The sequence below is a fragment of the Humulus lupulus genome, chromosome X (genome assembly GCF_963169125.1).
Source record: "Humulus lupulus chromosome X, drHumLupu1.1, whole genome shotgun sequence".
Lineage (NCBI taxonomy): Eukaryota > Viridiplantae > Streptophyta > Magnoliopsida > Rosales > Cannabaceae > Humulus > Humulus lupulus.
Genome location: NC_084802.1, coordinates 91,747,484 through 91,760,034, shown reverse-complemented (window position 1 = coordinate 91,760,034; position 12,551 = coordinate 91,747,484). Strand labels below are relative to the sequence as shown.

Here is a 12,551-nt window from a genome sequence, read left to right as displayed (position 1 = left end):
CCACTTTTTTTGTCATAAGGTATTTGATTGTTGAGTGATCAGTGTAAAAAATCACCTTATTCCCAATGAGATACGGTCTGAATTTATTGAAAACAAAGACTATTGCCAGCAATTCCTTTTCTGTAGTGGCATAGTTCATCTGGGCTTCATTCAAGGTCCTGCTGGCATAGTAAATAGTACGAAACACCTTGTCCACTCTTTGTCCCAACACTGCCCCTATTTCATAGACATTGGCACCACACATAAGCTCGAAAGGAAATTCCCAGTTCAGTGAGACAACAATAGGTGCTAAAAGCAGTTTCTCCTTAAGCACCTTAAAGGCGTGAAGGCACTCTTCATTGAAGTCGAATGGCACACCGTTCATCAAGAGGATTAATAAAGGCTTGGAGATCTTAGAGAAATCCTTGATGAATCGTCTATAAAATCCTTAGCCAAGGAAACTTTGAACTCCCTTTACTAAAATTGGTGGTGGTAGATTCTCTATTGTCGAAATCTTGTCTCAGTCTACCTTAATTCCCTTGCTTGAAATCTTGTGCCCAAGAACGATGCCCTCATTCACCATAAAGTGACATCTCTCCCAGTTCAGCACCAAAATTGATTCGTCATACCTTTTCAAAACCATCTCTAGATTTACCAAACAGTTGTTGAAAGAAGACCGAAACACTGAAAAGTCATCCATGAAAATCTCTACACTCTTTTCGACCATATCTGAGAAAATGCCCATCATACATCTCTGAAATGTTTCTGGAGCATTACACAACCCAAAATGATATCCTTCTAAAAGAAAATGTCCCATACAAGCATGTAAAGGTTGTCTTTTCTTGGTCTTCTGGTGCAATGGCTATCTCATGGTATCCAGAGTAACAGTCTAGAAAACAGTAGTAGTTGTAACCCGCCAACCTATCCAACATCTTATCAATGAATGGCAATGGGAAATGGTCCTTGCGAGTAGCCTTATTTAATTTTTGACTGTCAATAAAAATCCTCCAACCAATCACCGTACATTTTGGAATAAGTTCGTTGTTCTTATTTTTAACTACCTTCATACCACCCTTTTTCGGAACTACCTGTACTGGGCATACCCATGCGCTATCAGAAATAGGGTAAATTACCCATGCATCCAACCACTTCAAGATTTCCTTTCTGACCACTTTCGTCATTGTCGAATTCAACCTTCTTTAAGCATCTATGGTAGTCTTATAGTCCTCCTCCATCAAAATAAGGTGCATCACAGTTGAGGGGCTTATTCCCCTTATATTTGCTAAAGTCCACCCTATAGCCATTTTGTGAGCCCGCAGTACCCTTAACAACTTTTCCACTTCCATATCAAATAACGATGTCAACACAATTACTGGTAGAGTTTCATTGTTCCCAAAATATGCATACTTCAGATGGTTAGGCAGTGAATTCAATTCTATGACTGGGGACTTCTTAATCGAAGGCAATGATCTTTCCAATCCTTTTCCAAGTTCCTCAACTCTTTTCTTATTCAATGGCCCAAATGAATTTATCCAGTGCATGTACCCCATAGCCTCAGTACTATCCTCTCCACTGACATCACACTTGGTTAAGCTTAACTCGAGAGGGTCATCAACCATTTCCTTAGTGGCCACCACTCTATCCACTATATCAACTAAAAAAAAAACTATCACTGGATCAAGGGTAGTTCATGGCCTTGAATACATTGAATACAACCTCATATCCTTGAACTCTCAATTGAAGCTCTCCTTTATGCACGTCAATTAGAGCTTGGCCTGTAGCTAAGAAAGCCCTTCCCAAGATGATCGACACATTGGCATCATCTTCCATGTCTAACACTATGAAGTCGGCAGAAAATATGAACTTGTCTACTTTCATCAACATGTCTTCAATGATTCCCAATGGATACTTGACAGAACAGTGTGACAATTGAAGTGTAACTGTAGTGGGGCCTGCCTCGCCTAACCCAAGTCTCTTGAAAACTGAAAGTGGCACCAATTTAATGCTTGCTCCCATATCACATAATGTCTGCTTACAGTCAATGTTTCCAATGGTACAGGGTATGATAAAACACCCTGGATCTCTCAATTTCTATGGGAGCTTCCTTTGCAGGATGGCACTGTACTCTTCTATCAATGCCACTGTCTCATAGTCACCCATTTTATGTCTCTTCAATAGTATTCCCTTCATGAACTGAACATAACTGGGTACTATTCTAAGGCTTCTGCAAAGGGAATATTGATATGCAGTTTCTTAAATACTTCGAGAAACTTTGCAAACTACTTATCTAGGTTGTTCTTGCATAGCCTCTGTAGAAAAGGAACCTTGATATGATGCTCTATACTCACTAGAGATGCCATTGTTTTGTCTTCATTACCCCACTCTTCATTCCCACTGTGCTTGGTTCCTGTTGCTACTCAGTCTTCTCAATTAATTTATCTTTTCTTGGGCCTGAATATTGTGTCCCACTTCTCAAGGTAATTGCCTGGAATTGTTCTTTAGGGTTCACTACAGTCAAACGAGGAAACTCCCCTTGAGCTTTGTTTGCCATTAAGCTTTCCAACTGACTAATCTGAGTCTCCAAATTCTTGATGGATGCCCTGTTTCAGTCATAAAATGATTCAATGCATCAGGTTGCACTTCAGGTGGCTTCATTATAGCTTGTTTCTGTGATGGTCTAGCATGTAGTTGATATAATCCAAGAGGAGGCTATTGGAAAGACTGTTGTGGTTTCGGGAAAGGTTGTTGTGCTCCGTGATTATTTTTCCATGAGAAGTTAGGGTGGTTCCTCCACCTTTGGTTGTAGGTCATAAAATATGGGTTATTGACTAGCCTTTGGAAATTTCCTATGGCTTGAACTTGTTCCATAGGAAAATTATTCATATCCCCTGCAAGGCAATGATTTAGTGGATGGGCATTCCCACATATTTCGCATAAATTTTATAGTTGCATGGTCTGAGCTGAGAGGTTGTTCTGTTGTAACAGTTTCGTCAGGGATGCCACTTGTGCTATAAGCATTGAGATGGTGTCCAATTCGATCATTCTATCCACCTTCTTTGTATTTTCCCTCTCAGTAGGCCACTGGTAGTTGTTCATGGCAATCCTTCAGTAACTCATATGTTTCATTAGCATTCTTGCTCATGAAAGCACCCCCTGATGCTGCATCAATGATGGTGCGAGCAGTACCACCCAACCCATTGTAAAAGTTGTGGACCAGCATCCACTTCTCAATATCATGGTGGGGACATCTCCTTAACAACTCCTTGAAGCACTCCCATTCATCGTATAAATACTTCCCATCATTCTGATGGAAATTATTGATTTTTCCTCTCAACTTTCCAACTTTAGCCAGATGGAAGAACTTGGGAAGGAACTTTTGGGCTAGTTCCTCCCATGTCATGATTGAGTTGGCTTGTAGCGAGATCAACCAACTCTTTACTTGGTCCCTTAATGAAAATGGAAACAGTATCAGGCGGGTCGCATCATCAGTCACCCCATTCATCTTAAACGTTGCACGCAGCTCTAAGAAATTGGCTATGTGCAAGTTTGGGTCCTCAGTTGGTAATCCACCAAATTAGACGGTAGACTGCACCATTTGTAAAATTTTCGGCTTGATTTCAAAGGTTTTAGAGGCAATGGTGGGGTGTCAGATGCAGGAATACACTCCCGTGATAGTGGGAAGTACATAATCTCTCAGTTTCCTTGGTCCTTGTTCAACAGGGATCTCAGCAGCAGCTGCTGCCTCTTGAACATTATCAGCAGCATTGGTCGCTGCATTCCTTTGCTTCTTTCGGTTCTGTCTGCAAGTTCTTTCTATTTCAGGATTTACTGGTACTATTTCTCGTTGTTTAACACGTCGCATAAACCAATACTTCCTTAAATCAAAGGATTAAGACACCAACCAAAATAAAACAATAAAAAAAACCAAGTTAGAATAAAAAAATTAACTATTTTGATACTAATAACACAGTCCCCGGCAACGACACCAAAAACTTATTGTGGATTTTTCAATATGCAAGTGCACGCAATCGAACAAGTAGTATATTTAAGTAAATTGTCAAGTCGACGATGGTTGTTTACTAATTACCAAGAATCAATCTTTATTTTTAATTGATTTAACAAAGATCAAATTGTAGAAATTACTAAATGAAAAAAATATCAATAACATAAAAGAACTCAACAATAAAATTCTAATTCAATGGAATAAATATAGGGATATCAATTTCATCAACTATCCACCTATGCTTCTCTAACACAAATTCCAGAATTCCTATCTCTATTGTGATAGTGGATTACAATTGCAATTTATATTCTTATTAGGACATATAACTCTCTACAATAAGCAAACTTAACTTCCTACATCTTTGTGGTAAATTAAACAAATTACAGGCATTAAACACTTAATCCCTAAGCTACACAGATCATACGGGTACTCTCGTCCAATACAAATCTATGATTATTTGACTATTGTATATTTAACCTTCATTTTCATATTTTAGGTTAAAATCATATAAATCATGCAATTGGTGGGCAATCAATCACAAGCATTAAACATGAATCAAATACTTCACAATATTGATAGGAAATTCATAAAAATTGTATTAGATAATCATAAAGGTTCAAGAAGAATCCATTAACACCCTAACAAGAAAATTAGATCATGATGAACACAATAGAATCCATAATACTAGATCTAAACATCACTATAGCATAAATTAAGGGAAGAAGAGAAGAAAAACAGTGATAAATATTGAATCTTCAATCCTTATCCTCTGCTGAGCGTTTTCTTGAGTCTTTAGGATTCTCGCCTTCAAAATTCGGCATAATGATGCTTATATAGTTTCCCTATGTGTTCTATGTGAAAGACCATTTTTGCCCTTGCTAAAATGTCCATTTATGTATGCTAACTGACTGAAGTGCCGTGACTCACTAATGAAGCGTTGCGGCCCGCCTACGATAAAGAAAATCCCACTCGTCTCTGCCTTGATAAGCGTTGTGGGCCTTAAGTGATTGCGTCGCAGCTCAAAATGCCCAAACAATAGCGTCGCGACTAAAATTCCAGCATCGCAGCCCTCGTTCAACCTAGATTTTGCCTTCTTTGTCTTCCATAGCGTCGTGACGCTAATTCTCTTTTCTTCAAAATTCGCCTTTTCAATCCCAAGAACCTCGTCAAAAGCCAAAATCAATTCAGCAGAGAACTCTTAAACCCAGTTTCTCCCATTTAGGCATTTTATGCTAAGAATCCCAAGATATCTCCATAATTTAGCCTATTTCTCTATTCTGCATAAAATCCTGAAAACACTAGCAAACACAAGTGTCATACTGCACACACACAACCAAAAAGGCATAGAGATTACCTAAAATTTCTCTCCAAAACATTGTTAAAACTATCCTAACTGTAACCTTTTTTTTTGTTTAATTAATTGTAGCAATAATTATTTCCATATTATTAAATCTATAAAAGAAACAATTGTTATTTTGACCTCTAAATTAGTTGCATATTTCCAATATGCTCTTGAACTTGTCATAAATTAACATATATCTCATCTAAAAAAATGTTATAATAGTCCAAATTTAGTTAATTGCTAATTAAATTTAAGAATTAATTGCTAAGAAAAATTATTCAAAGAAGACTTTTGCTAATTTGCAAAAACCTTCGGAAGACAATCATACTTGTTGACATCATTTTTCGTCAACTAAAAACATGCTCACCAACCTACTAACATCTTGGCTATAAACAGTTCAATAAGAGTGACTCGTGGACTAGGTGGATTTTAACCACTGAGCCACGTGAAAATTGTGTGCGTGTTCGTGATATTTTTTATTTATTCAATTACGGTATAGCAAAAGCCTAATCTTTCTATTTTCGAATTTTTTAATCCACTATTGGCGAAAAACCACGTCAACAAATACCAATAACACTTTAATTTAACTGTTTTGTTTAAATTTTAATATATTTAATTTTTTTTGTATGGGTTTTAACTATTTAAATTAATTTTTTTATATATTAAATAAAATTTAATTTGTTGGACCAATCACACATTGTCACTTAAGTACATATGTTATATAATTAGTAGCTATATATTTACGATTGCAACAAATTATTTACAGAAAATATAATATATAATTTTTTTTAAGAAAAGAGATTTCACTATGAATCAGCCACAAATACAGTGGATAACTAAATACGAGAAAAGTACTGTAAAAAAAACCTAAATATTTACATTTAACTTTTATAATAATTTTTCCAAAAAAAAAACTTTTATAATTTATGGTCTTACATTTCCATAAGAGAACTGCTAAGGGACACTAGTAGTGTCAAACACCATAAGGAGATGGCATATTGTTATTGATGAAATCCAATATTGAGTCTCACGCATTTTAATTTTTTAATTATTATAGAGTATCGCTAATCAATTATAGGATGTCGAACATAGCTCTACTCTTTCCATAAATATATATATACAACACCAATACAAATGGAATCGATTCTATCCCGTGCACAGAACCATTCCGTGAAAAGCAGATAGTCGTTGGATCAAATCCAAGGGCTAGGGTTCAATTGGGCATTAAAAAATTTAGCTAACATTCCTAGCCTTTTGTCAGCAAGGGTAAACAGTGTTTCATTGTTCGCTATGTATTGAATAACCAGTTACCCAATCTCTCACTCTCACTCTCTCCTCTTAGCCTCTCTTAAGAAAAACTCGGCCTCTTTCTTCAAGAAAAACTCATCCTTTCTTCAAAAAAAAAACACAGCCTCTCTCTCTAACGAAAAACACTCAAACCTCAGTCCATGATTCCCTTATCTGTTGAAGCGAAAACTCTTTGGTAATTCATTTTTTGTGTATGGTTTAATGGATTCCTCTGTTGTTATGCATTATGATCTGACATTTTTGTGTTGGGTAGAAAACGATTTGTTGGCTCACATGTTTGTAAAGAAGCTCTAGATCATGGTTTATTGGTTGCAAGCTTTGAGCAGGTATAGTTCTTTATCATGATCAATTCTTGTGTTATTTTTGGCTTCTTTAAAACTCAATTCCATGTTAACTCGGTCACTCATTCTCTCCTCACTGAAGCTCAAAACAAGAAGCGCACTTTGTATCTGAAATCTAGGAGACCCACTGCAATTTTTTAAGGTATGATGGATCAGAAAGAATAAGTTGTCTCGGAGAGTGCAGAGGAGAGCATGGTGTAGTTGAGCTAATGTATTGATAGAGTTAGTTTTCAAAGCCTCTTTTATTTTGATTTTTTTTTTTAAATTAAGCGGGAAATGCATGCTGCCTATTGTTGAATATTGGTTTATTATAATGAGTTAACGTTTCATATTTTTGTTTGTGATAGTCATGATTGATTTTTTTTGTGAGTGATATATTTTTAGGATTAACCTAGGACATTGCTGAGGGAAGAATTTGAGAATTTGTGATACATTGCTGTTGAATATAGAATTAGGACATTACAATGTTAGTCCAAGAAGCTAAATTATGAGCATAAAAACATTCACTTAAAACTCGTTTCTCAAATTCCCATTACAACCAAGGGACTCAAAACTAATATAAATATGTGTAGTTGCTAGTTACAATCAAAGCACTCAAAACCAACATAAGATGATCTCAGATGAAGAATGACCAAAAAGTCATGTCCACACTTGAAATCCCTGCAAACAAAAGGCTATTTACCATGAGAAGAAAGAATGAATGTCTCGGTTTCCTTTTAGAAGCAATAAAACGAGATATATGTACATAAAGAAATTGAATAAGATGATGCCTCAGAACAAGAAATCAAGAATATATATGTAAAAGCACCAATTCCAAATCATTTACTAACTACCAATCCAACCAAAAGTACACATAGATATAGAACAATAAGACTTTCAAAACAAATATACACATTTCCATTTTAATTTTCTCTCTTAAGTGGCAAATATAGTTGCCTTCAATTTCATTGACCATAAAAATTCAAATAGTATTAAAACTGAAAATGAACTTAGTACTATTAGTAACAAGAAAAGCCACTCTTGACAGCCTTTTGTTGGTTACTAATTTACTGCATTAAAACACTTTTCTTGAACTTGGTTAAGCCCTTGTAACCCATGAACAGTAGCTATCAATGTCTTTCCAAGTTGGTATCCTAGTGTAATATGAACCTTAATTTCTTGTCATGAAACAATTAAATAGCTATTGAATAAACTAATAGCTATACAGGCAAAATGAATAACTAAGAATTGAAACTCATTTTATGAGAACACTTATAGGAAGCCAATGTTAACCAAAATTTAATTAAGCAATTGTTGTTATTTTCGGAGATCAATATTCTAAGATCAGTGAATCTCACTTTTATTTTTCCATGCTAATTTAGAGTGTACATGTTGAGTGGTAGAGAAATTCATGAGTTAATTTTCCATAACTGTCCCATATATGGAAATAAAACACTTTCTGACTCTTAAGGGAACATTCTTTCTTCTCAACTAGTAAGTGTAGAATTATTGTTAATTTTGTTTTTTGTCTGAAAACTTGGAGGTTCATAATTTAATTTTCATGAGACCATATAGTAAGAGATGAGACTTGTTCATTTTTGTAATTGCTGCAGTTGGAATATACATTTCGATAATCGATCGTATTCTTATATGGAGAATTGTTTGTGAGGAAAAAGTTTTTTGTACCCTTTTTTATATACATTTTGTTTCTAGCGCAGCTGTTAGTCCGCATCATTTATTTAATTTTTTGTAATGTACTATCTAGATTCTAGTCGATTATTCTAGATGTTCATCTAAATTTGTGGTTTAAATCGGGTTGTGAAGAAATTTTTTAATTTAAAGACTAATTTTTTCATAAATATTTGAACTTGTAATTTAATTTTGAATTTGATAAGTGGTCAAATTTGTGAAAACTGATTATGTACATTTTTTATAGGTTGTTGTGAAGAATTTAACATCTTAAAAGGATTGATGGTCCGAGCACTAATAGTAGCTTAATTCAATGGTTGGTTAAGAACGTTGACACGACCGATAACAAGCTATGCATAAATGGCAAGGAGTTCTACATCAATGTTGCTGCCTTTGAGAGGGTGATGAATATAAAAGATGGGGGAACAAAGATTAAAATGACTAGCCCACTTCCTAAAACAGATTTGGTGAACGATGTTGTTGGAAAAGAATGCAGCGTTTGCCTGAGGAAGCTGGAGAAAGACCTGAAGGAGTCACAAGACGCCGACGACCTCTTCATTGCAAGATTTTCCCTAGCATATCTTGTGTCCAATGCCCGAAAATAAAGTTAGCGCTTCCTACATGAAGGTGTTGCATGATGTTAATTCCATAGCATCGAAAGACTGAGCCACCTTCTACGTGTGGTTCCTTATGGAGTCCATCAGGAAGTTCCAAGTGGGCGGGTACAAATACTTGTCTGAATGCTTAATCATTCTCCAAGTATCTTATTTTTCTTTTACTTGTTCAACTTATGACTAAAATTTTTGCACAGGCAGCGTATAGAAACTTACATTTTTTGTTTACTATTTTCTGGTGTAGCTCTTCTATTTGGATCACGTTGACTCCGGTTACGTTGATCGAACCATTCCTTGCATAGATTTCTGGACGGACAATCAAGTGAAGCAAGTGAAGAAATGGCTTCAAAAATCTGGAGGATTCCAATCGAACAATGTAATTTTTTTCCTTTCTTTCTTTCAATGAAATGTTTGTTTGATGTGCTAATATTGATTATGCCAAAAACATATGTAGTTATTGCTCAAGATCCATTTCTCTTTGTTTTATTTTTGCAGATTCCACTTGCTAAGGGGGCCAAGACCGCCGCTGTTGATACCTCTAAGTCCCCCCTATTGCTATAGTTGATGACGGCACAAAGCAGTATGTTGACAGTCTAAGGCGGGTTGTAGACAGTCTAAGGAAGGATATGGGTGCTCTGAAGCAGGACTTTGGCACATTCATGAGTGAGTTGACAGAAATGAGAAAATTCATACTCACTTTACCAAGTCCAAGTGGCTTTGGATGCAATGCAGAAGCATTTAGACCAACAGCTGAGTGAAATAGCTTTATCCATTACAACCAGCCCGGTTGAAGAACATACAAAAACAAGAGACTATTGATGATATCATTAGGGCTGATGAGGTTAAAGATTCAGAGTCCACAATGGAGTGAGAGGTGGAGAGTGTTGGAAAAAGACGAAAGAATTTTGAGTTAATAAGAAAAGAGAATAAGGGATTTAGTGAGAAAAAAAGTGATACAAAGAACACCCAACATGCGGCTAAAAGGGTAGTGCATGATCTTATGCACATCAATGTTGAAGGGGATAGGACCCCCACAAAATCAAAGTCCCCAAAATAAAAATTACTAGCGCAAACAATTCCTTATGGTGAGAAAGCCATTGAAATTTTCTCTAGTTCAGGGGGAAAGGTGGTGGGATCTTTTCACCTAGATGTGCCAGTCCTACTTGAGGTGATGAAGCTTACGAAATGGATGTTCATCCCATACTTGGAGTGGAGGTATGGAATCCTGCAATTGAGTGTTATACCATTTCAATTGATAAAATACCATCTAGCAGTGTATTAATAATGTGCCTTTATATTTTCTCTGTCTCGTTCATCTCAACTACACTCTGATGAAGTTTGGCAAGATTGAACTATTCAGGAGCTCCATGTGGACATTGATTCCCGAAAGAGACATTTCTGGTGAAATAAGGTGTTATTGCATGTGGATTTTATATTTCCAACGTCATTACTTTGATTATTAACATTTACATTGTGGTTTCTTAATTTTAGATCATTACTTGCTTTTACCGGGTGTTGACACACGAGGAAAGCCAGCAACATGTGGTTCCTCAAACGGCTTCCATTTGGTATATGCCCACTCAAATATCGATAATTCACCTAAAGTCCATAACTGCTAATTCAACCCACATTTTATGTTTACTATTTCGTGTTGTATGAGGAAATTTGAAAAACTTCGTGAATATAATAGGAGGCATACTTGGGGAAAGGGAGGCCAGTGGAAGATTACGCCGTAAGCCAACAATGGGCTGATTTCCACTTTGAGCAGTTTTCCTTCTGTGAACTAGTTTGTATTGAGCCTAACCCTTTAATATAATTTATATTTATTTGCTAAAGTTAACCATATACCCGCTGCTTAAATGGTGATAATATAATGAACACCTCACTATCATCTAATTTTGATGTATTCTTAGATGCTTGTACCCGTGTTGGTCACTGAGATTTTCAATCATTGGTTCCTAGTCATTGTGAATATAATCAATAGGTGTGCTGATATTTGGGACCCCATTGTTGTTTCCAGAAGCAAACCCATTAACACGAAAGCCACAAAAGAGATGGTGAGAATATGCCCCAACACCCTTCTCTTTTAAATCCTTTTAAATATATATTTTTTAATTTCTCATGACTACTACAATTTTGCATTTCAGCTAAGCACTCTTGATCGCCTTTTCAAGTCCGAGATAAAGCAACATAAACAAAATGACTTCCAATTCTCCAACTTCAAAGTTTCAATAAAGAGCAGTACACCCAGCAGGACAATGGGCACGATTGTGGAGTATATGTCATGAAGTTTATGGAGTCCTTCTTCAAACGGGAGGAATCTGTGTCTTCGGTATGTAGTTATTAAAATTAATTATTCATCTACATGTGTGTTAACACTGAAATTAATTGTTTTAATCAATGGGTCCTTGCAGTTTGCTCCAGTGGATGAGTGGCTGAAGATAGCATGTCGGGTTGTAACACGTGATAGAAACGAGGTGAGGGCGGTTTGTTTCACTGAAAAAGCAAAATACTACATGCAACAGAGTCCTCTACCTATAGGTAGCCCTGTCAAGACACCTTCCGACCCCAGATTTTAAATGAAGAAGCTAAAGTCGAAGAACTCCATTTCCACATGTCCAGTACCAACAAGGACAAGTGGTAGACTAAAGAGAATTAAGTATGAGGAATAGTTAATCAAATCGTCTATGTTTTTTGGTATTAGTCATGCCCACTTTTCCTTTTCCCAAATGTATTATATCAAGTTAGAAGGGTTTGAGGAATTGTAAAGGAGAACTAGTTTTAGTTTTTGAATAGGCATTTTTATTTATTAGGTCCACATACATTTCTCTACAATCGGCATTGTAGATCGTAAACTCTAAATTTGGCTAGTACGAAGTAGATATGTTTGTATACTTAGTTAATGTGTAATAATTAAGTATTAAATTAATGTTAGGTTCATTTTAGTTTTGTTTTAGAGATTGTTTTATGTTATGTTTTTAGTTATTTAGGATTGTTTAGCGCAGATTTATGCTTGTTTTCTTCTTGTTTCAGGCTTTAATGGTCAAGTACATAATATGGAGTGAAATGAGAAGCAACATGTTAAATATGATAAATAAGATGAATTTCGTGTTGATTGTGGAGTTTCAAGACATTATGTGTGGAAAATACTACATTGAAGATGCTCAACACACATCGTTTATGCTCTATAACGCAAGTCTAAGACTTCAAGCCGCATTTTTACCATGATTTATTCACTTTCTGGAAACACGTCTAGAAATAAAAGTTGTAGATATTTCTCTTAGATTTCCATAGAT

At 35.8% G+C, this 12,551-nt stretch overlaps 1 non-coding gene across 1 annotated transcript; it reads left to right on the top strand.

Moving 5' to 3' along the window:
- The first annotated feature begins 3,209 nt into the window (after positions 1-3,209).
- LOC133807708 (small nucleolar RNA R71) lies at positions 3,210-3,316 on the top strand. The gene has a single exon (XR_009879607.1). It is a non-coding gene; the product is annotated as a small nucleolar RNA R71 (small nucleolar RNA).
- The last annotated feature ends 9,235 nt before the right edge of the window (positions 3,317-12,551 follow it).